Below are 23,104 nucleotides of genomic sequence, written 5' to 3' on the forward strand. Positions count from 1 at the left end.
CCGGCGCTCTGAACAAAGCAGCCTCGACGAAACTCGAGTGGCCCCGAAACGCGATCGGCCACGAGAGACCGGCCAGGCAGGAAGCTGTATTATTTATTGAGCAGAGCCCGTGGGGCGTGCCTGGTCTGGGGCCCCTTGGACGGGCCAGACCTTGAAAGAGCCCACTGGGCAGCGTCCGGGCCCTGTCGGGGGCGGGCGGGGGCCCCAGGGTGCCCGGGGCGTGGTTTCCTGGACGCGGACTGAGCAGGGAGGAAGTCGGTCAGGCCCTGCGGGGGGAGGGCCCACAGCTGGTCCCGAGGGGCCACGGAGGCAGGCAGGGTGCTGGGGCTCCAGGAAGACCGCCGCCCTCTCCGTGGTGACACTGTGAGTACCCACCGCCTGCCCAGGAGCAGGGAGAGGGGCTCGGCCACCTGGGTGACCTGCGAGGGGCCGTCAGTGTTTGGGGCAGCGGCTGGGGTGAGGGTCTCTGGCGCGCTCGTTGGGGTTTTGGCTGTTTCTTGGAACTGTTTTTTGTGCCTTCTCACTGCCTGGATGGTGTGGCCCAGCTGGCCCAGGTGCCCCAGGTGTTTCCCCACAGCTGCCTGGAAGGGCGGCCACGGCTGCAGGAGGGAAGTCCGCTCGCTCCCCTGGGGGTTAGACCCACCCCCACGCCCTGGAGGGAGGACAGCCAGGGCCCCTCAGCCCACCCGGGCCGGTTGGTTCTCTGCCTGGGGCCCCACGACCCCCCCCTCCCGCCCGAGAAAGAGGAACTCTGGCCCAGGCCCACTTCACAGCCAAGTGAACTGAGGCCCCGGAGGCCCCCAGAGTGTGGTCGGTGCATCCCCCCCACTCCCTCGCCTGAGGAGCCCGCACTTGGAGCACAGGGAGACTGGGCCGAGGGTGCAGGAGGCTTCGCCGGGCTCTGGGACCCGGGCTTCCTGTTTGTCAGTCCATCAGGGTCAGCTTTGTCCCGAGAGGACACTGCCTGGGCAGCTCTCCCCCCACTGGCCCCGCAGTGGCCCGGCGCGTGTGCCCTCGGCAGCCCCAGCCCTGCCGACAGCTTCACCTTCTTTCTGAAATGGTGCAGCATGGAGCCATGAGGCTTGGCAGATCCCGGGGCGGGAGGGACTCGGGGACAGTCCCGGTGGGTGGGCAGCTCTGTACACGCAGAACGAGCAGCTCAGTGTGGCGCTGGTGCCGTCCCTCGGGAAGTCCCCTTTGGCGCGCAGGGGACCTGGGCCACCTGCCCCTCGGGGAGATTCCCCGCTGTGTCCTGCTTCCCCCTCTAACCCTCACAGCAACTGGGAAGCAGAATGGCTGCCACCTCTGGTAACGTGAGGGCGTCCATGTGGCGTCCCCCGGCCGGCGTACGTAGGGGAGCTGGGGTTTGAACCTGGAGCTACCCCCAGCCCCTCGGTGTATCATGCAGCCTCTGTCGGGGCAGGAAGTACAGGGGACAGGGGTCAGTGGATCCCATGACGACCCCATCGCTGGGTCTGTTTCTCCCTTTGCAGGGGTTGGACTCCAGTCCTGAGGAGGGGCTGCTGCCCCATGAGCCCCCAATAGCCGGGACTGGGGTGGAGGAGGCTTGGCTACAGGAGTGAGAGCTCCAAGGCTGCCCTCTGAGCTGGGGTCAGCGAAGGCTTCCCCTGACCCATCCATAGAGCTGCCTGATGGCCCAGAGGGCCAGGGGTCACGGAGGACCCCAGTGGTCAGGCCGCTCAGAGCCCAGGGCTCCGACCCCCAGCTCGGCATCTCCAGCAGTGAGCTGCTTCTGCTGGGCTCCAGGGCACAGCTGCGGAGCCTGGCCAGGTGGATGCACGCTGGTCCAGCCGGGCAAAGGCCACCCGAGGGCACGCGGGGCTCTGGGGCCGGCGCTTGTGCTGGTGCCTCGGACAAGCTGCTTTCACTCCCGAGGCCTCCTGTCCTCGCCTGTGCACAGGCCGTGGAGTCAGGAGCCAAGCACCCCACGACTCTGCCGTCTCAGCACCTTGCTTGTCCATAAGTTCAAGGATTCCACTTTTATTGAGCACCTACTGTGTGCCAAGCACTGTGTTGTCTGGGGATCCAAAGGGACAAACAAACTAGACAAAAAGTCAGGGGAGGGGGATGGATAGCAGGGAAGGGGCACCAGGGCGGCCGTGATTCATTTTCATAGGTACACGTGGCCTATTTGAAACAAAGCCAGCTAGTATACCAGATTGATGATTTCACAGTTATCAATGCTTAGGATGGAGCAAAGCTAAAAAATCAAGAAGTAGGTAGATGTGAAGTTGGCTTGGAGAGAAGGTGGCGGGCAGAGAGGGCCCGCGTGGCGCAGGGTCGTGGGTGCCTGGAGCTCTGAGCGGAAGCGTGGCGAGTGGGGCTGAGCTCCGCGTCTGCAGCCGGGCTGTGAGGAGGGATGTAGGGCATCCCAGCCGCTCCCTCCCCTGAAACTTCTGGAAGTCCCCAGACCAAGTCCCAGTTGTAACGTGACCCTCCTCAACTTGGCTCTGCTAAGATCGGTCCTCATGCCCAACCATCCCTCCTCCTGACCCTCCGAGTGAGGGGGTCGCGGCTGTGTAGACATTAGGGTCTCATAACGCTGGGGGGTCCCGGCGCTGCACTCCTGCCTGTGGGGGCCAGGTCAGGCTCCGCCTGCTCGAGCATGAAAGGAGACTGCTTCGTGGTCACCAGATACATTCAGGTTTGATGGGTGTTCCTTCCCTGCCACACCTCGAAGAGCCCACATCCTCGGAGAGTTTCCCTCGGGCCTGGATACTTTCCAGGTGACCCTTTCCCCCGGGGCATGGCCTGGGTGGGACACGGAGTCCACGGAACCGCCTTGGGCCCATCTCCCAGAGGCCTGCTGGCCTCATCCTGTTTGGAGCCCCTCCCCTGGTCTTGGAGTGAGCTGGGGCTATGCAGGACCCTCACCTACACCATCAGAGAGCCAGAGCAGCTCGGCCTTCAAGACCCCTGCCCAGAAGTGGGGCTACTGCCACGGCAGGAGGACCGGCCAGGCGTGGGCAGGGTGTGCCTGGAGCTCCATGTGGCCCCCGAGCTGGGGCGGGGGTCTGCTGAGCACGGCATCTGCAGGCCGTCCGCCAGGTGAGGGAGGGAAGGAGGGTCCGCACCGTGGCCTCCGCTCCGAGTCCCCCCCTCCATGTGGGCCAGGCGAGCGTGAGGCATCCTCTGACCTTCCCTGAGAGTCTGTGAAGGAGGAGTCGTTACCGCAGTCGATGGATGAGCAAACCGGTGCCCAGAAATCCCCATCAGCGTGACACCACCTGCTTCTAGGAAACAGGTGAGAGGGCTACGGCCCGGCAGAGCAGGGTCTCTGGGCCGCACCCAGAGTGCTGGGCCTGGAAGCCGGGCTGTGGTCAGGCTGCTGAAGCAGGCTGAGAGCTCAGACTTTGGTGTGAGTGTCACTCTGCTGCTTTCTTGGATATGTGACCTTGGGTGCTTCAGGTCACCTCGCCAAGCCTCATGGTAGACGACCTTCTAGTTGCAAGTGACAGAGAAATCCAAAACAAACAGGCTTATGCATTGAAGGGGCGCCTCTGGCTCATGGAACTGAAAAGTCTAGGGGTAACTAGCTTCAGGAATGGCTGGATCCAGGAGTTCAATTTATGTAATGGGTTTGGACTTTTCAACCCTCATGCTGCTTTCTCTCTACTGTCTTCATTTTGGCCTTCTCCACGTGGGTGCCTGGCATGTCGGGAGTGTTCCCCAACCCTGCGATGGGCTGGCTGCAGGGCCAGGCTGTGGCGAGCCGCATGCTCATTCTGTCCTGGAATGTTGACAGTGCCCTGGGGGAGATGGGACAGGAAAAGAGGAAGTTACGACACAGGCAGTCAGAGCTGAGCAGGGGTGAGCTCCAAGGCCAGTGGGAGCCCAGAGGAAGAATGTCAGAGTTCACATCCGGACAGGTTCCCCAAAGGCTTCCTGGAAGAGGTGGCAGCTCAGCTAGACTTTGAGGTCTTGGAGTTGGCCTGGGGAATGAGAAGTGAGGGAGCAGGTGCCCTGGGGTCCAGTCTGGGGCTCAGGTCAGCTCAGGATCCGCACACGGTGGGACTGACCTGGCTGTGCTGGGTTCTTGGAGCTCCTGCCCAGGCTCAGAGGTCAGGATGCCTGGGGGGTGGCGGTGAGGGAGCGACAGGGCCTGTGTTTGGGTGATAGATGGCCCGGCTTCTAGGCTGTGAGGACAAGAAAGAGAGCACTTAGTGAGCATCTACTGTGTGCCTGTAACTCTCCATCTGGCCTCGTTCTGGCCACAACAGCCCCGGAAGCTCCGCATCCCCTGTTTGCAGAGGATGAACCGGGTGCTTGATTAGAACAAGCCTTTTCTAAATACGCCCGTCAATCGAATTTCCCTGCAGTCAGAAGGTGCTGCTAACCCGCTGGCCGGGCTCAGCGGCCTCTGCTCTGCCGTCAGGAGGCTGCAGGGCTGCCCCGTGGCAGGGTCGCATGGGGAAGCCACCGTGTTCAGAGCGGTTGCGTGTTGAAACACCTTCCCAGAAGACTAACCACCAGGCCTCCCCTCACACTGGCAGCAAACACGGTAAATCTGAAACCTGATGCCTGCAAAACAGGGGCGCGTCAGAGCCAGAGGCCAGGTGTGAATTGTGAAGCCAGGGACCCCAACGCCGCAGTGGGAATGGACGGCCACCCGCTCTGGGCAGCCAGGAAACAAGCTTGGTTCTGAGCTTTAAGCGGCGAATTTTTAAACCCCTTCTAAACTGCTCCTCAAGTGTGTTCACGGGCGGCTGAGATAAGCCAGGGTGGGAGCAGGAAGATGGAGGGTCAGATCCCAGCTCCCCCTTCGGCTGCCGTCACTCCTCGGGCAGCCCCCTGTGCCTCTCTGAGCCTCAGTTTCCTCCTCTGCAAAATGAGGGTAGCATTTCACAAGGTGAGGATTAAATAACATTATACTTGGGCGTGTCCACGTGTAATGACATAACAGTGGCTCCGTAAAGGTCAGTGATTACATTGAGTAAAACTACTGTTCTCAGTTTGACTGTAACATTTTTTAAATTGTCGTTTTTGCAACCATGGATTTGAGACAAATGGGAAACTGTTTGGTTCCAGGTATATGCCCCCTGAGGGCAGGCACCAGGCCAGTGAGACCTGAAGGTCAGGAAATGCACTTGCCGAGTTAAGAGCAGATTTTGAATTTGTCAAATCCCAAGTCAATCCCGGGTGTTCTTCTCCTAAAAGATCCAGTGAGACAAAAGCAAAGCACTAGTGGCCTTTGCCCGAGGGGTATAATCAAGCGTGGCAGCAGGCCAGAGCCGGATGGCCGTGGCTCTTCGGGGGTAGGGGGGTAGCATTTAGGAGAGGTTTTCAGGGGAGCACAGGCACCTGTGCTGGGTCTGGAGTGGGCAGGTAGAGAGGGAGGAGATGGTGGGTGGATTCTGTAGGTCGAGTCCCCGTGTGTTTGGGGAGCAGCAGTCAGAGTTGGGTGGTGTTGGGTCTGGAAGGGATGAGGGCCAGATTGGGGCCAGAAAGCAAGGCAGGGGGGCCGGAGCCCGGGGTGCTGTGCTCTCTCTGTGGGCACAGAGGCGCCGTCGGGGCTTTTGAGCAGGGAGGTTAGATTAACCGGTATTCTTTCGGTGGCAAGTGAGAAAAGCAAACAAACAAAAACCCAGACTGGCTGAAGCTGAGGCTGAATTCATTGCCTTCTACTTCTGAAGCAGACAGGGCTTTAGGTACAGTTTGATTCAGGAGCTCACACTATTTGTCAGAGACACTGGTGTCTTTTTCTCTTCTTTCCCGACTTCATTCCCAGGCAGTATCTCTGCTCGTGACGGGACTGACAGCTCCAGGTTTACGATAGTCTGACAGCTAATGATCCCAACAGGAACGGTTCCAACAAACTCCCAGCACAGGCTCGGGTCACATGCCCATCCCTGGACCCGTCACTTTGGTAAGGGGGCGGAATACTGTCAAGTTAGGGATCGAGTCCCTGGACACAAATTAGATAGACTAAGAGTGGAGGAGGGGGATCCCCCAGAGAAAAGTGGGGTGCCTTACTGGAAGTGAGCTGGGAGGCTGGGCAGGCACAGACATCCAGCCTCCCCGCCGTGATCTGATAAGACCTCCAGGCGCTGTGCTCGGCGACTTGACCTGCACCATCCCTTCCTGTCGGCACCATAGGCTAGGGTTTCTTATAATTCCCATTTTGCAGGTGAGAAAACCAAGGCTTAGGGAGATAGTCACTTGCCCAAGTTCACATCATTAACAAATGTCCTCACACCTCAAATCATCCTGACCCCGAAGCCCAGGCTCTGAACCATTTGCTCCACTGCCTCCTGGTCATCAGACCTGCGTTTGAAGAAGATGCCTCAGGACCTCAGATGGAGGATGGATTGCAGGGGTGACCGGAGGCAGAGGATGGGCAGGAGGCTGGTGCCACGCAGGCAGAGAGGAGGGCAGCCCCGAGGGATACAGCTACGGGGCATCTCAGCCCCTTGGTCCCAAACCACTGCCAGCCCAGCTCTCCTGTGATGTGTCCTGAAGTAGAGAAAATATACAGTAATATGTGAGTGTGTATGCACACACACACATATATGTGTGTATTCATTATTGTGCCTCCTGGTTTCCGATTGGGGCGATCTTAGTAGGAGGGTGTGAGGTGTGAGGCTCTGGGGCTGGAGGCTGGCTTTATGCTCCTGCTGTGGGCACAGGGGCACTTCCAGGGCAGTTTCCGGAGGAGGTGGTCAAAGGGAGGTGACCACCCACCTGGCATAGGGCCAGGGTGGGGAGTGGGCGGGATGGGGAAACAGCCGCTCCTCACTTCCCTTTTCAGCCCTAAGACTTCCCAGGAGAGAGTCCCACCCTCCTGATGACATCACACCAGGTCAGAGGTCATTCTGCCCACACCTTCCTTGCAAAAAGAGGAAACCGAGGCATTGGGAGCACAGCGTGTTCTGCCTCGCTGTCGCCACTCGGGGAAGTCTGGCGGCGTGAGTCCCAGCCCTAGATGGCCTGCTGCCTTGCTTTGTGACCTAGGGCAAGCCACAGAGCTGCTCGGGGCCTCAGTTATATCTGCAAAATGGACCTACTATTACCTCACAGAGTGGGCAAATGAGAAAACCTTGAAAGGACTGGGTGCAGTGCCAGGCACCTCACAGGTGTCAGTGAATGCTGGCTGTGACGATTCCTTCCTTTGCATGGTCAGCTCAGAGGGACGAACAGCTATAGATCCCAGGAAGCTGGGCCTAAGATCCAGCTCTGCCGTCCAGGCTGTATGGCCTTGGGCAAGTCACCTCATTTCTCTGGGCCTCAGTTGCTTTACCTGGGAAATGGCTTTTGCATCACCACCTCAGGGGTCACTGAGCGGACTGATGGAACACCCTGTCCACGGGATGGGATTTTCGGGGGCGTCTCTTTCCCACTGGGCGGTTGGACGTCCCCTCCCCGACGACTCCCCTTCCTGCCCTGGGAGGGGATCGAGTGAGTTACTCTATTGGTAAATCTTTCCGCTGAGCACCTGCAGTGTGCCAGGCACTGCCCAAGCGATGAGGAGGTCAGACCAGGATCCCTGGCGTCCCGTCTCCCAGGTGGCAGCTGGCCCCCAGCTGGTGCCGCCGCTGCTCCATCATCTGCTGGGCCAGTTACGGGAGAAGGGCCCCCGCGGAGCCTGCCTCTGGACGCTGCGTGGCTGCTGAAGGCGGAGTCCTTTGCTGACAGCTCCCGGGCCTCTTCTGGGGGTCCGCGTGCCCCCGTCCTCATTGCATCGGGCTGGGTCGGTATCCCCGCCCCCGGTGTGGCAGTGTCCTGCTGCCTTCCCCTGTGGCCCCAGTTGGGAGTTGGAGGAGTGTCTGCAGGGTGTCCCCTGACCGCAGCGTGGAGGCTTTTGGACCCAGAAGCCGGATCTGGAGGAGGGCAAGTACAGGCAGGGTGACTCAGACAAGCGCCTTTGCTCCTGAGTCTGTCTCCTCCCCTGTAAAAGGGGAGAAAGACACCCACCCACGGCAAGGGCTTTGTAACCTTCTCCCGTAAACGCCCCAGGAGAGGCTGGGCTGCAGGGCACTGCCGACCCAGAAGCCCTCTGCACTTCGGCCAGTTCAGGCCGATCAGAGCCCAGCTCGGTGCAGGGTGCAGGCGTCTCCCAAAGGCTGCCACCCTTAGCCCCGCTCAGGACTCTGTTCTGTTTAAAGGGCACATAAGTTCCCCTGGGGCCCGGGACACCGCTTGTGGGTCCCCCACCCCTCCAGGGAACGCTTTAGGTCCCTGGGTCTGCCTTCTGGGGCGTGGGCTGGGCCCTGAGCTGTGACCACCCCCCCACCACTGGGCAGCCACACTAGTGATGGACATGCCATTTCCTGTTTCGGTTAGTGTTTGCTGTGTAACAAACCACCCCAAATGTCGTGGCTGCAACCGCAGTGTGTGACTGTGCCGGCTAGAACCCGGGCCGCCCTGCTGGTCCTCCTGGGCTCACCAGAAGGTGCCAGGTGGCCCCACTCACATGGCTGCAGTTGGTGCTGGGGCACCTCTGTTTTCTCTACCCCCCCGGCAGTTTGGCCCTCAGTGGGCAGCCAGCGGCCATGGCATCTGAGGGCAGCGTTCCAAGGGGGCGAAGGTGGAGCCTCAAGGCTCTTGAGGTGCAGCCTCGGAACTCAGACAACCATCCCTCCTGCCACATTCTGTTGTGCAATGAAAGTCCCATGGCCAGGGGGAGGGGAGACGGACCCCACCTGTGGGAGGAGGGGACGAGTCCTAGAGCTGAGGGGCCTGGGTACCGGGATGCAGGGAGTCTGTGGCCATATTTTGCAGTCACAGAGTATGCGTCATTAGGATTTTGCCAGGTTCTTACCTTACAAGGGTTGGGGTCAGGGGAGCTAGTTCTAAAATCATTGGATACAGAGCCAAAAATTACCCGGTAGAACTACCCTTGAAGACCCCTTACGTTGCCACGGCATGCAGAGCCCCTGGTTCGGCACCCACCCTGCAGGAAGCTCTGTGCCCACTGAGCGGGCGAGTCCCTGAAGCAGGCCAGATGCGGGCGTGAGGCTTGCCCAGGCATTCCAGGCTTTGCTGGGGCGGGGGGAACCCCAGATCCCAGCTGGGAGTGGAGGGGGTCCCAACCGGCCAGCTCACCTTCTGCGTCGGCTCCATTCTGTGTTTCCGTTAAGCCTCTAGAAGCTGCATTGCCCGGGACGGAGGCCGCTGGCCATAGAAGGCTACTTAAATGTCAACTACTGAAAATAATTCAAATTTTAAAGAAGTCAGCTCCCCAGCTAGCCCCATTCCAAGTGCTCAGTGACCACATGGCTAAGAAGTGGAGGGCCAGCCCCCTTCACCCAGCCCTCACCTTCATGGTCACCCAGGCCTGGTGCTGGCCACTTGAGACTCAGAGTGACTCGGCCCCATCCCAGTAACTGCCCTCCAGAGGCTGCCGACCCGCTGGGAGCAGGCGGGCTGGGGAAACGCAGTGCCAGAGTGGGAACTGGGCAGCCAGGCCCCCGGAGACTTGCTGAGGTGGGAGCCCTAGGGCCTCCCCCTCGCCGCTCCAACCCTGTCCTCCCCGCCACGAAGCAGCGGCGTGGGGAGTTGGGATGGCTCCATGTGCACTTGCCAGCTTTTCTGGTAAAGGGAGGGTGCCTTTTCATCTCCCCAAATCCCACACATACCACCCCCCCGACCAGTGCACATAAGGGTTAGTATCCGTGGCTGAAAAATCACGGTGAGCCACTGAGAACCCATTTTAGATGAATGTGAAGTCTGTGAATTTTATTCATCGCACAGCATCTGTTTTGGTTTGAAAGATGTTAATGTGTGAAACATAGTATTTGTTTGGTCTACCGGCAGCGTATATGGGATGCAAGAACCCCTAACATAATTCAGGGGCTCCCAGCCTGGGAATCGGCGGAATCTCCAGGAATGGGATGGGTAGCGCCCGGGTGGTGGAGGGGTGTGGGAGGGTACCTAGACATGGGATGGGCAGGGACACCCCCTGTGGGAGGTGTGTTCACAACTGCGTTAGCGCCTTTTCTCCTTTGGGGGCCATGGATTTATTCTCAGGGGTATTCAAGTTCCACTCAGTAATATTTTTACGTGTGGATTCATTACAAGTTATTTTGTAACAATTTCAATCCTGAAGAAGGCCTGCAAGAATTAAAAAAAAAGAATTCTCCCGTGTACCCTTCACCCACTTCATCATAAGTAACATTTCACCAGATTTCAGTCTCTCACAAAAACAGTTTTTTCTCCCCGAACTATTTGAGAGGTCATCGCAAACATGCAACCTGGGGCTTCCCTGATGGCACAGTGATTGAGAGTCCACCTGCCGATGCAGGGGACACAGGTTCGTGCCGCGGTCCGGGAAGATCCCACATGCCGTGGAGCGGCTGGGCCCGTGCGCCATGGCTGCTGAGCCTGCGCGTCCGGAGCCTGTGCTCCGCAACGGGAGAGGCCACAACAGTGAGAGGCCCGCGTACCACAAAAAAAACAAAAACAAAAAAACATGCAACCTAATGACTCTTACTCCTAAATAATACTTCAGCATGTTTCCTAAGAGCAAGGACACTCTCTTACATATCTGCGGTCCAATAGCCAAATGCATGAAACTTAACGTGGTCACAGTACTAGGATCTAAAGTACAATTCAGGGACTTCCCTGGCGGTCCAGTGGTTAAGACACCGAGGTTCCAACGCGGGGGGTGGTGGTTCAATCCCTGGTCAGGGAACTAAGATCCCACATGCCACAGGGTGTGTCCAAAAAGTAAAAACTAAATAAATAAAATACAATTTAGAGTTGCATTTCACTAATTATCCCAATGATGTCCTTTATGTCAAGCTTTTCCCCAATCCAGAATCTTGCATTACATTTAGTCATCATGGGTTTTCTTGAAGCTTTACCAAGGTTTACTTTGTATCATAAAATTCACTTGTGTTAAGTGTACAATTTAATGATGATTAGTATACTTACAGAGCTGTGTAATCGTCACCAGGATTTAAAATCATTTCAAATCATCTTGAAAAGAAATCTGTGTCTATTTTCTATCACTCTTCTGTCCCACCCCAGCCCCCGACAGACACTAATCTACTTTCTGTCAATAAACTTGCCTTTCTGAGCGTTTCATATAAATGGAATCTTCTAGTAAATGACCTTCTGTGCCTGGCTTCTTGCACTTAGCCTAATGTTTTCAAGGTTCAGGCATGCTGTAGCAGGTGGTAGAACTTCTTTCCTTTTTTTTGCTGATTAAGACTCCCTCCGTTGTATAGATAGACCACATGTAGTTTATCTACTGTCCTCAGTTGATGGACATTTGGGTTGTTTCCCCAGTTGATGGACATTTAGGTTGTTTCCCCAGTTGATGGGTATCTGGGCTGTTTCTACTTTTTGGCTATTACGAATATACTGCTAGGGATATTCACTTACAAGTTTTTATGTGGACATATGTTTTCATTTCTCTTGAGTAGATACCAAGGAGTGGAATTGCCAGGTCAGGTAGTAACTCTATGTTTAACTTTTTAAAAAACACACAACTGTTTTCCAAAGTGGCTGCGCCATTTTTTATTCCCACCAGCACTGTATGAGGCTTCCAGTTTCTCCAGACCACCTGGACGGCTCTCTAAAAACTGAGTTCTGCTGTCTGGTTTCTGTGGCTGCCTTTCCTATTCTGTTTTTGAACACGCGGTCTTCAAGGGACCCTCCAGTGTGGTCTCACTTAACTCTGGATTCATTGTTCCCTAAAGCGGGGTCTGATGAACGTTGCAAGCTGTATTCTTAGGGGTCCACCAGTTCTTAAGTTTGAGAGACCCTTAATATAGAGCCATCTCTCAGACGGGAAAGTAGAGGCCCTTATAGAGAAAGTGATGAGTCCAAAGCCGTGCATCTGTGAGTGCCCACAAGCCAGCACGGAGGCCGCGTGGAGTAAATAAGAGCCACTTAGGAAGTCGTTCAGCACCCGCCCAGTTTTCTCACCTGTAAAATGGAGGGGGCGTCACCCATCTCTAGAAGCAGGAGCAATAGAGACAGTGTGGGTAGAGAGCCCAGCTCAGCTCCTGCCTGATGCAGAGTGGACACCACGTGTGCCCACCACCTGGCCTTGCACCCGGCCCCCTCCTCCGCAGCATCTCCTCTCCCCAGCAGAGCAGCCCCGAGGGCCGGCTCCCGGCTCCAGCTGTCCCTCCCCCTCACGCACCTCACCTGTCCCCAGTGCTTAGCCACTTACTGGGCACGGCTCTGTCGCAGGCCCTGTACTGATGCTGGCAAAACAGAGATGATTCCTACTCCATCCCCGCCCTCGGGGACTTTGGGCAATGAATAGTCTCATTAGCTGATGATTACAGGACAGCGTGGCAGTGGTTATTTTTACAATCAATAGCTAACAGTTATTGAATTTCTCCTATGTGCCTGGTCCTGTTCTAAGAACTGTGTCAGGATGTACAGGGCATTGTGCGAGCCAAGATGTCTAGAGGAGGTGACATTTTTGCAGCTGGATCTTAAGGGTGGGTTTGGACTTGAGCTAACAGGCAAAAAGCACTCTTCAGGAATTTTTACTAATTTGGTGGGTGAAAATAGTATCTCATTATTATGGTATGCGATTCTTTATCAGTAAGGTTATATATCTTTTTGTATGTTTATAAGCCATTTATATTTCTTCTTCTCTGAGCTACCTAGTTAAATCAGCTGGACACTTTTATTTTCATGGTTTTCTTATTGATTTGTTAGAACTCTTTGTATATTGATGAACCAAAGGGCATAGTATGTGCAAATACTCAGTGTTGTGGAACAGCATGGCGTACTCACAAGACATTAAGTGTAGCTTGACTTTGGGGGAAGCAGCTGAAGATGGGGGGGTGGGCAGGGAGGCAGAAACTAGTTCTGGTGCTGAACTGGGAGCTTAGACTTTATCCTCCAGGTCATGGGGAGCTTTAGAAGGGTTTTGAACAAGGAAGGGATGTGATTGAAGCTGTATTTTTTTTAATATAAATTTATTTATTTTATTTATCTTTGGCTTCGTTGGGTCTTCGTTACTGTGCGCGGGCTTTCTCTAGTTGTGGCGAGCAGGGGCTACTCTTCGTTGTAGTGTGCGGGCTTCTCATCGTGGTGGCTTCTCATTGCGGGGCACGGGCTCTAGGTGCACGGGCTTCGGTAGGTGTGCCACGAAGGCTCAGTAGTTGTGTCGCAGGCTCTAGAGCACAGGCCCAGTAGTTGTGGCGCCCGGGCTTAGTTGCTCCACGGCATGTGGGATCTTCCCAGACCAGGGCTCGAACCCGTGTCCCCTGCATTGGCAGGCGGTTCTTAACCACTGCGCCACCAGGGAAGCCCTGAAGCTGTATTTTTTAAAGTTGCTTTAAATAAGGGACAATGATGGGTGGAGGGATGGGCTAGGAGGATAAATTGAGGCCAGAAAGTGCAGAACCGTGAATGTCCTGCTGAAGAGCGTCAGTTTGGTTTGCTGGGCAATGGGGAACGTTCTGGGTAACGACAGGGGGTGGGGAGAGGAGAGGGGCAGGATCAAGGCCATGGCTGATCCCCGGTGGGGTAAGTGGTTCAGTCTCCCTGCAGGAGGCTTTGCCCCCACTGACGTCTCCTTCCCACATGGGTGCCCAGTGCTGGGTCGTCTCTTCCTGCTCCGAGGAACTGATCTCCAACCAGACAGACGGGACTGTTGCCAGGGCTGATCTGGAGAGGAAAGATGAACCAGGAGTTTCCAGGCAGGGCGCGGCGGGTGGGAGAAGGAAAAGGGAAGAGCATGGTGGCCAGCCTGGAGGGGCCTCAGAAGTCATGCATTCCATAGGCCAAGGAAGCTGACCCTCGGCTTCCGCTCCCACAGCGCAAGGCCGGGAAGCCCCACCTCCCGGCAGCATTCCACATCAGGTTGGCTCTTCCAGTGAGAAGGTTCTCGGTCTGGTCTGACGTCAGAGCTGCACGGAGCCTTGACACTTGCCTTATCTCAGGCCTCCTGCCTGCTCGATTAGGGGACCTCGAGGCTCAGAGGAAGACGATCCTCCCGCGGTCACACAGGGAGTTAGCCCCAGCCCGAGTCAGAGCAGGCCTCCCAACTACGCGCGCAGTCTCAGAAATGATTCTTTTTAAAACATAATTTTTTAAAGCAGTAGTACATGCAGAGGGCACAAAAAATATTTAACTGGAATATTTCCGTGAAAAGCCATTCTCCTACCCACCCTGGCCCCCAATTCTCCACACCCTTCCCCCGGGCACCGCTGTACCAGTTTCTTAAGCATCTTTGTCAGAGATAACACATCCACACACAAGCAGGTACCCTATACCCTGCTCTTCTTTTACATAAAAGGTAACACACCATACCCTGTACTGCACCTTGCTTTTTCCACTTACAAAAATACCTTGGAGATTGTTCCTTGTCCGTCATGTACAGAAGCTGCATCCTTTTTGACCGCTGCGTAGGTTTCCACCGGACGGATGTATCGTAACAGGCATCTGTCGAGCGATCCCTCTTTGGCGCACTTTAGGTAACAAGAAGACTCCAATCATTTTTATTCACTTTAAAGACAGTTGCTCAATTTTTTAAAGGCACATAAAGAAGATTTAATCAGCCCGTGAGCCTGTGCCTATGTCCAGATAATCCCTGGCGACTTTTTACAAATCAACTAACCCTCAGAAAAGTATCACATGAAAAGTTAAGAGCTCCTCCCACACGCATTGCACACACCCCACCGTCCTCCCGAAAGGCAGCCATGAATAGCAGGTATCGTTTGGGTATGTGGGTGTCCTCTCGGAGAGAAGAAGTAGGAGATTACAGTACGCATATATGTATAACCTTTTACAATGTGCACAAGAGGGATCACAACATACACAGTGTTCTGTCCCCTGCATTTTTTTTTTTTTTTTTTTTTTTTTTGTGGTACGCGGGCCTCTCACTGTTGTGGCCTCTCCCGTTGAGGAGCACAGGCTCCGGACGCACAGGCTCAGCGGCCATGGCTCACGGGCCTAGCTGCTCCACTATGGCATGTGGGATCTTCCTGGACCGGGACACGAACCCGTGTCCCCTGCATTGGCAGGCAGACTGTCAACCACTGCGCCAGCAGGGAAGCCCTGTCCCCTGCGTTTTTCAGCAGAAATGCCTCCTGGAGATACTCCCGTGAAGTCCCGGCCTGTGGGTGTGTTCGTGCCGGCTCACCCTCCCCCAGTGTTGGACACCAGAGGTGTCTCTCTTCTTAGTTTGCTGACTGACACAGTGCTGTGTGCACTGCCCTTGCGTCTTCATGCCAGCATGCTGGATGGCTTTGCCAGATCACCCTTCAAAAACAGGTCGCCCATCTTGCACCTCACCCTGCAGTACTCTGGATGCGTTCATCTCCTCCCACCTTCAGTAGCAAAAGCGTCATCATACTTGTTCTTTTCTGCCAGCTTGGTAGACACAAAAAATGACAAGCATGCTGTGTTTCAGTCTGTATTTCTTCAATATGCATTTAATTACAAGTGAGATTGAGTATCTTTCCCTGAGCCGCTTGTTTCTATCCTCTGCTCTTTTTTCTAATTGGTTAGTCATCTTTTTCCTATAGCTTTGAAAGAGTTTTTTACGTATCCGGGAAAGTAACTTTCATCTCATTTTCCTCAATTAACTTCTGTCATATGTGCTGCAGATATTCTTTTTAAGTTTACTCTTTGTCTTTTTTGACTTTGTGGTATGTTTTATTTCATTTAGAAGTTTTCATTTCTATATAGTTAAATTTACCAATATTTTCCTCCATAGCTTCTGGGAATACAAATATTTATACAGTACATTTTACACAACCTTTTCACACATTATCACAGTTGATCCTCAGAGCAGCCTTTGAAAGGAGGCAGGGTGACGATTTTTATCATCAGGTCTATTTTACAGATGAATTCACATGAGGCTCAGAAAGGTGGTGGGACCTGCCCAGGCTGAACAGATTCTAAAACCCTTGCTCTTCCCAGGTCCCTCACCTGCCTTGCTGCCAGCCAGGTAACTCACTCCTGGCACTGACAACAAAAGGATGGAGTTTCTCTAGGAAAGCATTTTTAATTATTAAAACTACAAGAATCTTTCCTTCAAGAGCTCTTTTTTTTTTTTAAGTTTTTGAAATTATAAAATTAGTTCGTAGTTTTTAAAAACAAAATGTCCAATGATACAGGAGAGTGTAACACAGGGTTTCGGGGGTGGGCGGGGGCTCATGCCTCGCCCTGAAAGCCCATCCCCCAGGGGGACCACTGTCTTGTTTGCTGTGAGCACCAATGGTGAGGAAGACCCACCGGGAGCTGGACCATTCCTTATCCGTCTCTGCCCATCACCACTGCATTGTATATTCCAGGAGCAGCTCGGGTGCTCATAAATGCTGCGAGATGAGACTGAGGTGGTCAGGCACCCACCTTAGCTTACACTCTGCAGCCCCACAGGCCTGTGTTCAAATCCCAGCTCAGCCACTTAGCCAGCCATGTGAGTGTGGGCAGTTGACTTACCTTCTCTGTGCTGCACTGTCCTTGTCTCTGAAATTGGGATAATAGTTTACACCTCAAGTAAATGAAATTAACCTCATAAAGTGCTGAACAGAATGTCTACTACTCACCTCTGATCTGCCTGTTCCTTGGGGGGGTCCACTGCCTACTTCCACCTGGCCCCAATATCCAGGGTCATGACATTTCAGAGTGGAAAGTCAGGCTCCCTCCCCCCTCCAGAAGCCCAGAGAGGGGAAGTTCCTTGCCCAAGGTCAGAGCCCGCAGAGACTCCAGTCTCCTGACTCATTACATCACTCGCCAGGCTGGACCACTGCGGCCCGTCCCCCGGCCTCCTGTCTCGCCCCTTGTGGCCACCAGGGGGCGCGCCCTAACCCAGCCCAGACTGCGGCTGCCCTTGCTCCCACCTGGTGGGGGTCTCCCGGCTGCCCACGAAACGAAGAGTTCCTTAATCTGGCGTTCAGGGCTGTCAGAATCTCCCTACACACCGGGCAGCGCGCCTTCCTCTGTTTGCTTGTACCTTGGGTACAGCCTTCCTGGAGTGCCCTCCCCATTCCTGCCCCTTCCAGGCCAGGCCTTTCCTGCCTACTCCACTCCTTCCCCACGAACTGGCCCCGCTCCGAGGCCGTGCCGCCCCACCGAGGCCCGTCCCCTGCACTCAGTGGGTGCCGAGTCCATGTTTGCTGTAGGATAAGGGGCGGCGCCGGCAGGCCCGGACCCCCCTCCCCAAACTGCCAGGAGCGCGCGTCCTGGAGGGGACACAGAGCCCCACCACCGCGCTGTGCGATTCTGGCCGCTGCTTTCTGGGCCTCGGTCTTCTCATCTGAGAACTGGGGAGGCTTCGGGGAGGGGGCTGGGCATGGCCGGCGGGGACCGCAGTTCTCCGTGGGAGGGGCCCGCGGCTGCAGCTCCCAGGTGTTTACCTAGGGGGTCTCGGGGAGTCTGAGCGAAAGGCCGGGGCCCCAGCGCCCCTCCGCCGCGCTCGACTGTGCGGACCCCGCTCCCCGGCCTATCCCCTCGGCGGCCCCACCGACCCGGGCGCCCTCAACTGGCCGGGGTTCGGGTGACGTCGGCGGCCGGGGCGGCACCCGTCCCCGCGCCCACACCCCTGTCCGGGGAAACTGAGGCTGGGCGCGGAGAGGCCGCGCACGCCAAGGTCACTGCGCGGAGGCAGGCCGGCCGGCCGGGGGCGCTCGGACTCGAGCTCGGGCTCCGGCTCCGGCTCGGGCTGGGGCTCCCGCGCGCCCGCCCCCCCCCGCGCCGTGCGCCCGCCCGCGCTCCTGTCCGCCGCGGGGACGGCGGGGACGGCGCGCGCTCGGAGGCTGCGGGCGGCCCCGCGAGGTAGGAGGCGGGCCGGCGGGGGACGCGCGCGGCAGCGGGCGGGGCGGCCAGGGCCGGGGGCCGGGGGCCAGGCCGGGGGTCGGCGGAGGCCGCGGTGCACCGACGCGCGAGCGGCTTTCGGGAACCGGGCGGGGGCGGCGGGTGGCTTTGCGGAGCCGGGCCCGGGACGAGGGCCGAGGCCGCAGTCGCGGGGACGCGGCGGGCCCCAGGGTTGCAGGGTCGGGCGCCCACGGCGCCGGGCTCGGGGGGATGAGGCGGGGGCGGCGGCGCCGGGCTTTCGGAACCGGGGCTCTGCGGTGTCGATCCCTGGGTCGCAGGAGATGGAGCCTCCGCGGCTCTGCGGATCGCTTCTCCAAAACCTTGCGGACATGGAAGGCGCGATCTGGGGGGAGGGGGGCTGAGGGTCTCCGCGTCTATACAGCTGGCTGCCTGGGCTGGGAAACGTGAACCCAGGTCGCGAGGGTCGCAGGGGGATGCTGCCCGCCCCCCAGGACACACACTCTCTCCCTTTTCTCCCCCCTCCGCCATGCTCCCGCCTCTCCGCGGAGAAATCCTGCCGCGGGTCCAGGGTCCGGAGCTTGCGGGCGGGAGGTTGAGGCATCTCAGGAATTCGCTGTGAGCCAGTTAGACGCTCTTGGGGTGGGCCGGATGGCTGGCCCCGAATTCAGCCCTGCCCCGACCCCTTGCATGACCTTGGGCAGCCCCTCCTCCCACTACCACGTGGGCAAGAGGCTGGCTGGTAGTCTTGGGGATCCCCTGGGTCAGACCCCCAGTGGGCGAGGAGTCGGTTTAAGGGACTGTGCCTGGGGGCTGGAAGAGCCACTGCGATCTCCGGACCCAGTCCCAAATGGGGCAAGAGGCAGCAGGAGTCTGAGAAGTGACGATGGGTCTGTCGCAGGTATCAGGACACCCTGTTCCACCTGCCAGCCTGGGGGGGGAGCCCTCATGGACCAGGGGGCTCTGAGTGCGGGAAAGCCCTGCCCTGCCCAAACTAGCTGCCCCTGGGCTGTGAGGAGGCAGGGCCGGTTGCGAGAGGTGTGGCCAGGCTGTCCCCTGCCCCCCCACAGTCACGGGGACACCCCCCTCCCAAGTTTCTGCCACGCAGTTGCCCCTTTAAATTGCTAAGCTCTCGGCTGTCACAGCTGATCTGTTTCCAGAGCAAACGGAGCAGAAAGATGACAGTGGGTGTCCCCGCCCCCGGGCCTGTCCGAGAGATGAGGCTTGCCGGCCAGCGGTCCCCTCTGCCTGGTCAGCTTTCTGCGTTTAACTCTGGGCATGCTCCGTCATGGGGTGGGTGTGGGGCACTTGCTCTGCACCGGGGAGCCCCTGCTCCGCTCGGTGGTCAGGCAGCACCAGACAGCGTGCGTGCCAGCCTACACAGCCCCTGGGAGCAACTTGGAACGAAGGTGACCTCTGGTCACCCTTCCCTGCCCCCAGCTTTATGCCTGGCTCCTCCCTTGGGCTGGCACGGTGGCCAAGCCTCTGAAACCATGTGTGGCCAGAGATCCCATGTGCAGCAGTTGGGTTTGAAAGGAGAGAAAAGCAGCAGCCCCAGACGCCCCAGAGACAGGAAAGCACAAGCTAAGAGGTATTCAGGGGGCCACAATGCCACGGCCCAGCCACTGAGCATCAGCCCTAGATGGGGCATCTGGGGGCCAGCCTCCTATTAGAGACGGAGAAACTGAGGCTAGAGAGAGGCAGGGACACATCCAAGGTCACACAGCACCCCAGTGTCCCCAGCTCTCCAGCAGTCTAGCCATCCCTGGGGAGCTGCTGCCTGGGGAAGGCTCAGAGGACTCGGTGTTCCCCCCAGAGGTCCCTGCAGTGGAGAGATAAGGAAGGGGAACCCTGGCTCCCGCACAGGTTGCAGACATTAAGTAATCTTGAGTCTCGTGAGGAGAGTTGCCACCCTCTCCCATGGCTACCTGCCCTTCCAGCACTTCTTTGCTCACCCCGTGGCTGCCAGCCCCACAACAACACCGTGAGCTCAGTCATGCCCCTGCCCCATTGTGCAGAGAGGATGCCAAGGCCAAGCCAGCACTGGGACCCTCTGTGTCCTCAGCTTTCCTCCAACCAGTGTTCTAACTGCTGGGGTGCTAAGCACCTAGGCGTCCCTAGTAGAGCACAGCCATCCTTTGTTCTCGTAGTAAGCTCCCCGTCACTGGGGTGTGCAAGCTGGAGCTGAATACTCATCGGCTAGGGAGGCTATGAATTTGACCAGATGTCTCATCACTACCCCACCCCGTCCCTCATAATTAGGGGGTAGGGAAGGGGGTTGCTTGCACCTATCAGGAGATGATGTTTCTTGCATGAAAGAGGCTGGGTGAAGGCACTGGGGCAGGTCCCTGTATGAGGCCCAGGGTTCCACCTACTGCCATTGCTCAGACCTGGTGTCCACACTGTGAAGTGTGACTCAGACCCGCTTCTGGGGGCAGCATCTTCCAGTGCCTGCTGCCTTCCCACCGGGCCCAGCCTTCAGCCTTGCCCGTCCTGGCTCCTGCAGGTATGCCCACCCCACCTGCGCCACCCAGAAACCTTTGCTCAGCCTTCACCCATTGGTGTCACCTCTTCAGCAAAATCTGCCCAGAGTCTCTGTGTCTGCCTCCCCTGGGGGTCCCATTGTCACTGAACTGGGGGGGTGGGGACAGTGTGCAGGGACATAGGTAGGCCTGAATGCAGGACACCCGCCCGCCACTGCCTGAGCTCTTCAGTGGCCCTGCCACACAAGTGCCGGCTTGGAAAGGCAGCGTGCAGGCAGCCGAGCTCTCGGTGACTCTTCGAAGAACTGAGTGTGTGTGGCCTTCTGATCCTTCTGAAGTATGACTACACTTCACACCCAGCAGGCATCTTTTAAGCACCTACTCCGTGCGCGACCTTCTCACGGGGTCTCACTTGTATCAGCCCATTTCATCTTCGAAACCACAAACCCATCTGCTCATGTGTATGAAGACTCTAGAAGCGTAATATCAAACAATGACGTCAGCCGCACGGGCCAGTGGGACCCGCTGAGAATGCTGCACGCCCCCACCCGCCGCTGGCCGGAGTCTTTTCCGTGACTTGGGCCCTAGTGTCCCGACAGCTTGGCAGTTTGCGCACCCACATGGCCTGGGGAGGCGCGGGGGCTTAGGGTGCTCAGAGGGGACCGACCCCGTGAATCCACGCGGGCTGTGTGGACGGAGGTAGGAAGGCTTGCAAAGGGGTCCTGTGACCAGGCACCTGCGTTTGGGCCTCATCTGCTGCCTCTTTAGAAGGAAGTCCTGTCGGGATGACAGTCTCGTCGTCCACCAGACTGAATCCCCTGAGGGCGGAACAGTGGCTGAGGCACCTGCGGGTCCCCAGCGCCAGGGGCTAATGTGAGGCTTTGCTGTGCTCAGCTGAGGTGGATCTAAACTAGAAAAAAGGTAGTGAGTTGTCCTCATTGGAGGTATGCAAGCTGCGGCAGTCGAGAAGACTCCTGTGCCTCCGTTACGCGAGATGCCCTGGAGGGCCATTTTAGCTCCAGGGCTCCCAGAGCCAATGACTTTTTTTTTTTTTTTTAATCTGAGGACTTAGTGAAAGCTATCAGGATGGTAATATAGGTTTGGAAAAATGCTCAGTGCCAGGTTGTTTTAATAAAGCCAATTGCCTCGGGGTATTATGGGAACACTCCATTATTCGGCTCCTCCAGGATTTGGACTTGGCCAAGGGGCCTGAGGATTTGGCGTGAAGCAGGAAGGAAATTGAGAGTCTTATGGCCAATCCCGGAGCACTGGGGTCACTGTCGGCCACACTAACTTGGGAAGCCCTGAGGTCAGAGCTGAACTCCGTGTTGCTTTAGACAAGTCCCTTCCCCTCCCTGAGCTGAAGAAGTTTGAAAGAGCCCGGAAAGCACTTTGGAAATTGTAAGGATTGGGGGCCGGGAGGAGGGGCTGAAGCAGCAGATCCTGATTGTGTCAGGTGCATGGACCAGCGGAGGGCCAGCCTGCCGCTGGGATGGGTTCCAGTCCCAGCTCTCAGCTCCCTAGCTTCCTGCACCTCCGTGAGCCTCAGTCTCCTCCTCTTTAAAATGGGAGTGATGACAGGGCAGTTATGAAGGTAATTCTGGAAAGTGTGTCAATGTCATCCAGCTAGTTTCCATTTTCTCCTTTGGGAATATTGAGAAGCCACTCAGTATTCCTAAGGCCTCAAAGTCCAAATAGAAATGCCAGCTCTGTTGATTTTCTCATTCAGCAAATATTTATGGGGCGCCTGTGATGATAGCGCAGGAGCCACACAGACAAAACGCCTTGCCCTCCAGGAGCTTTGATTTCAGCAGCAGGAGACCTGCAACAAAAAAGTAAACAAACAGAATTTCAGTGAGTGCTGAAAAGAATGAGTCTGCCCTGGTCGGTGGTAAAGCTGCTTTGCAATGGAAGAGCTCTTCCATTGAAAAGGGGGATGAGAAGGAGCCCCCCCACCCCGTCTGGGCTCCGGGAGACCTAGATTCCAGTCCTGGCCCTGCTGGCTTCCCACTTGCTGTGCAAACTTGGGCAGTTTCCTTCCTGTCTCTGATCCTCGGTTCTCGTTTGTGAAATGAAACAGCAGGTACGCCCCTCCGGCTCCGGTGCCCTATGTGGTGCTGCACTGACGTCTGCACTGCCGTCATAGCTGGGGTCCCTGCCTGTCCCCTCTGCCTGCCACACCACACATACCTTTCTATGTTAGATGTGACAGGTAACCTGTCAAACAGAAAGGCGAAAAGACAGGCATACAGCAGCTTCAGCAGAAATAAGAGGAACGCACACGTTGTGAGACCACCACCCGGGCGCCGAGACGACGCGCCGCCAGAAGCCCCCTGCCCCGCCCCGTGGGCTCCCCCTCAACTGTTGCCCCTCAGGGGTGCCCACCACCCTGACATTTGTGATAATACTGTTCTTCTTGTCACTGTCTTACCACCTGTCTGAACAACTCTTTACCACATGGCCTTGTTTTTATTTTATTTTTTTGCAAGTATTTTATTTTATTTTATTTTTGTATTTTTTGCGGTACGCGGGCCTCTCACTGTTGTGGCCTCTCCCGTCGTGGAGCGCAGGCTCCGGACGCACAGGCTCAGCGGCATGTAGGATCTTCCCAGCAGGCGGACTCTCAAGCACTGCGCCACCAGGGAAGCCCATTATTTTTGACTCGTTTCTACGTAGACTTAAGCTGTAGATATTTCTTCAGGTCTGGCTTCTTCTTAAAGTCACGAGGAGCTGTTGCTTGTCCTCGTCGCGGCCATGTCGTTCGTATTCCACTGCATCGCTAGGCCGTGGTTTATTATCCAGTCTCTGCGATGGACACACAGGGTGTCTTCAGTTCGGGGCTGTGTTCCTGAACCTGCCCCCGTCCTAGTGCACGTATGACCTCCTTTGCGGCATCTGTCTGGAACTGG

General features: G+C 56.8%; 1 protein-coding gene across 1 annotated transcript in view; it reads left to right on the top strand.

Moving 5' to 3' along the window:
* The first annotated feature begins 292 nt into the window (after positions 1–292).
* IQSEC1 (IQ motif and Sec7 domain ArfGEF 1) overlaps positions 293–23,104 on the top strand; it is a 106,509-nt gene continuing 83,697 nt past the window's right edge. The window contains exon 1 of the mRNA XM_060023134.1: positions 293–363. The gene's annotated coding sequence lies outside the window, so the exon portion shown is untranslated. The remainder of the gene's footprint in view (positions 364–23,104) is intronic.

This window comes from Delphinus delphis, chromosome 10, assembly GCF_949987515.2.
Source record: "Delphinus delphis chromosome 10, mDelDel1.2, whole genome shotgun sequence".
NCBI lineage: Eukaryota > Metazoa > Chordata > Mammalia > Artiodactyla > Delphinidae > Delphinus > Delphinus delphis.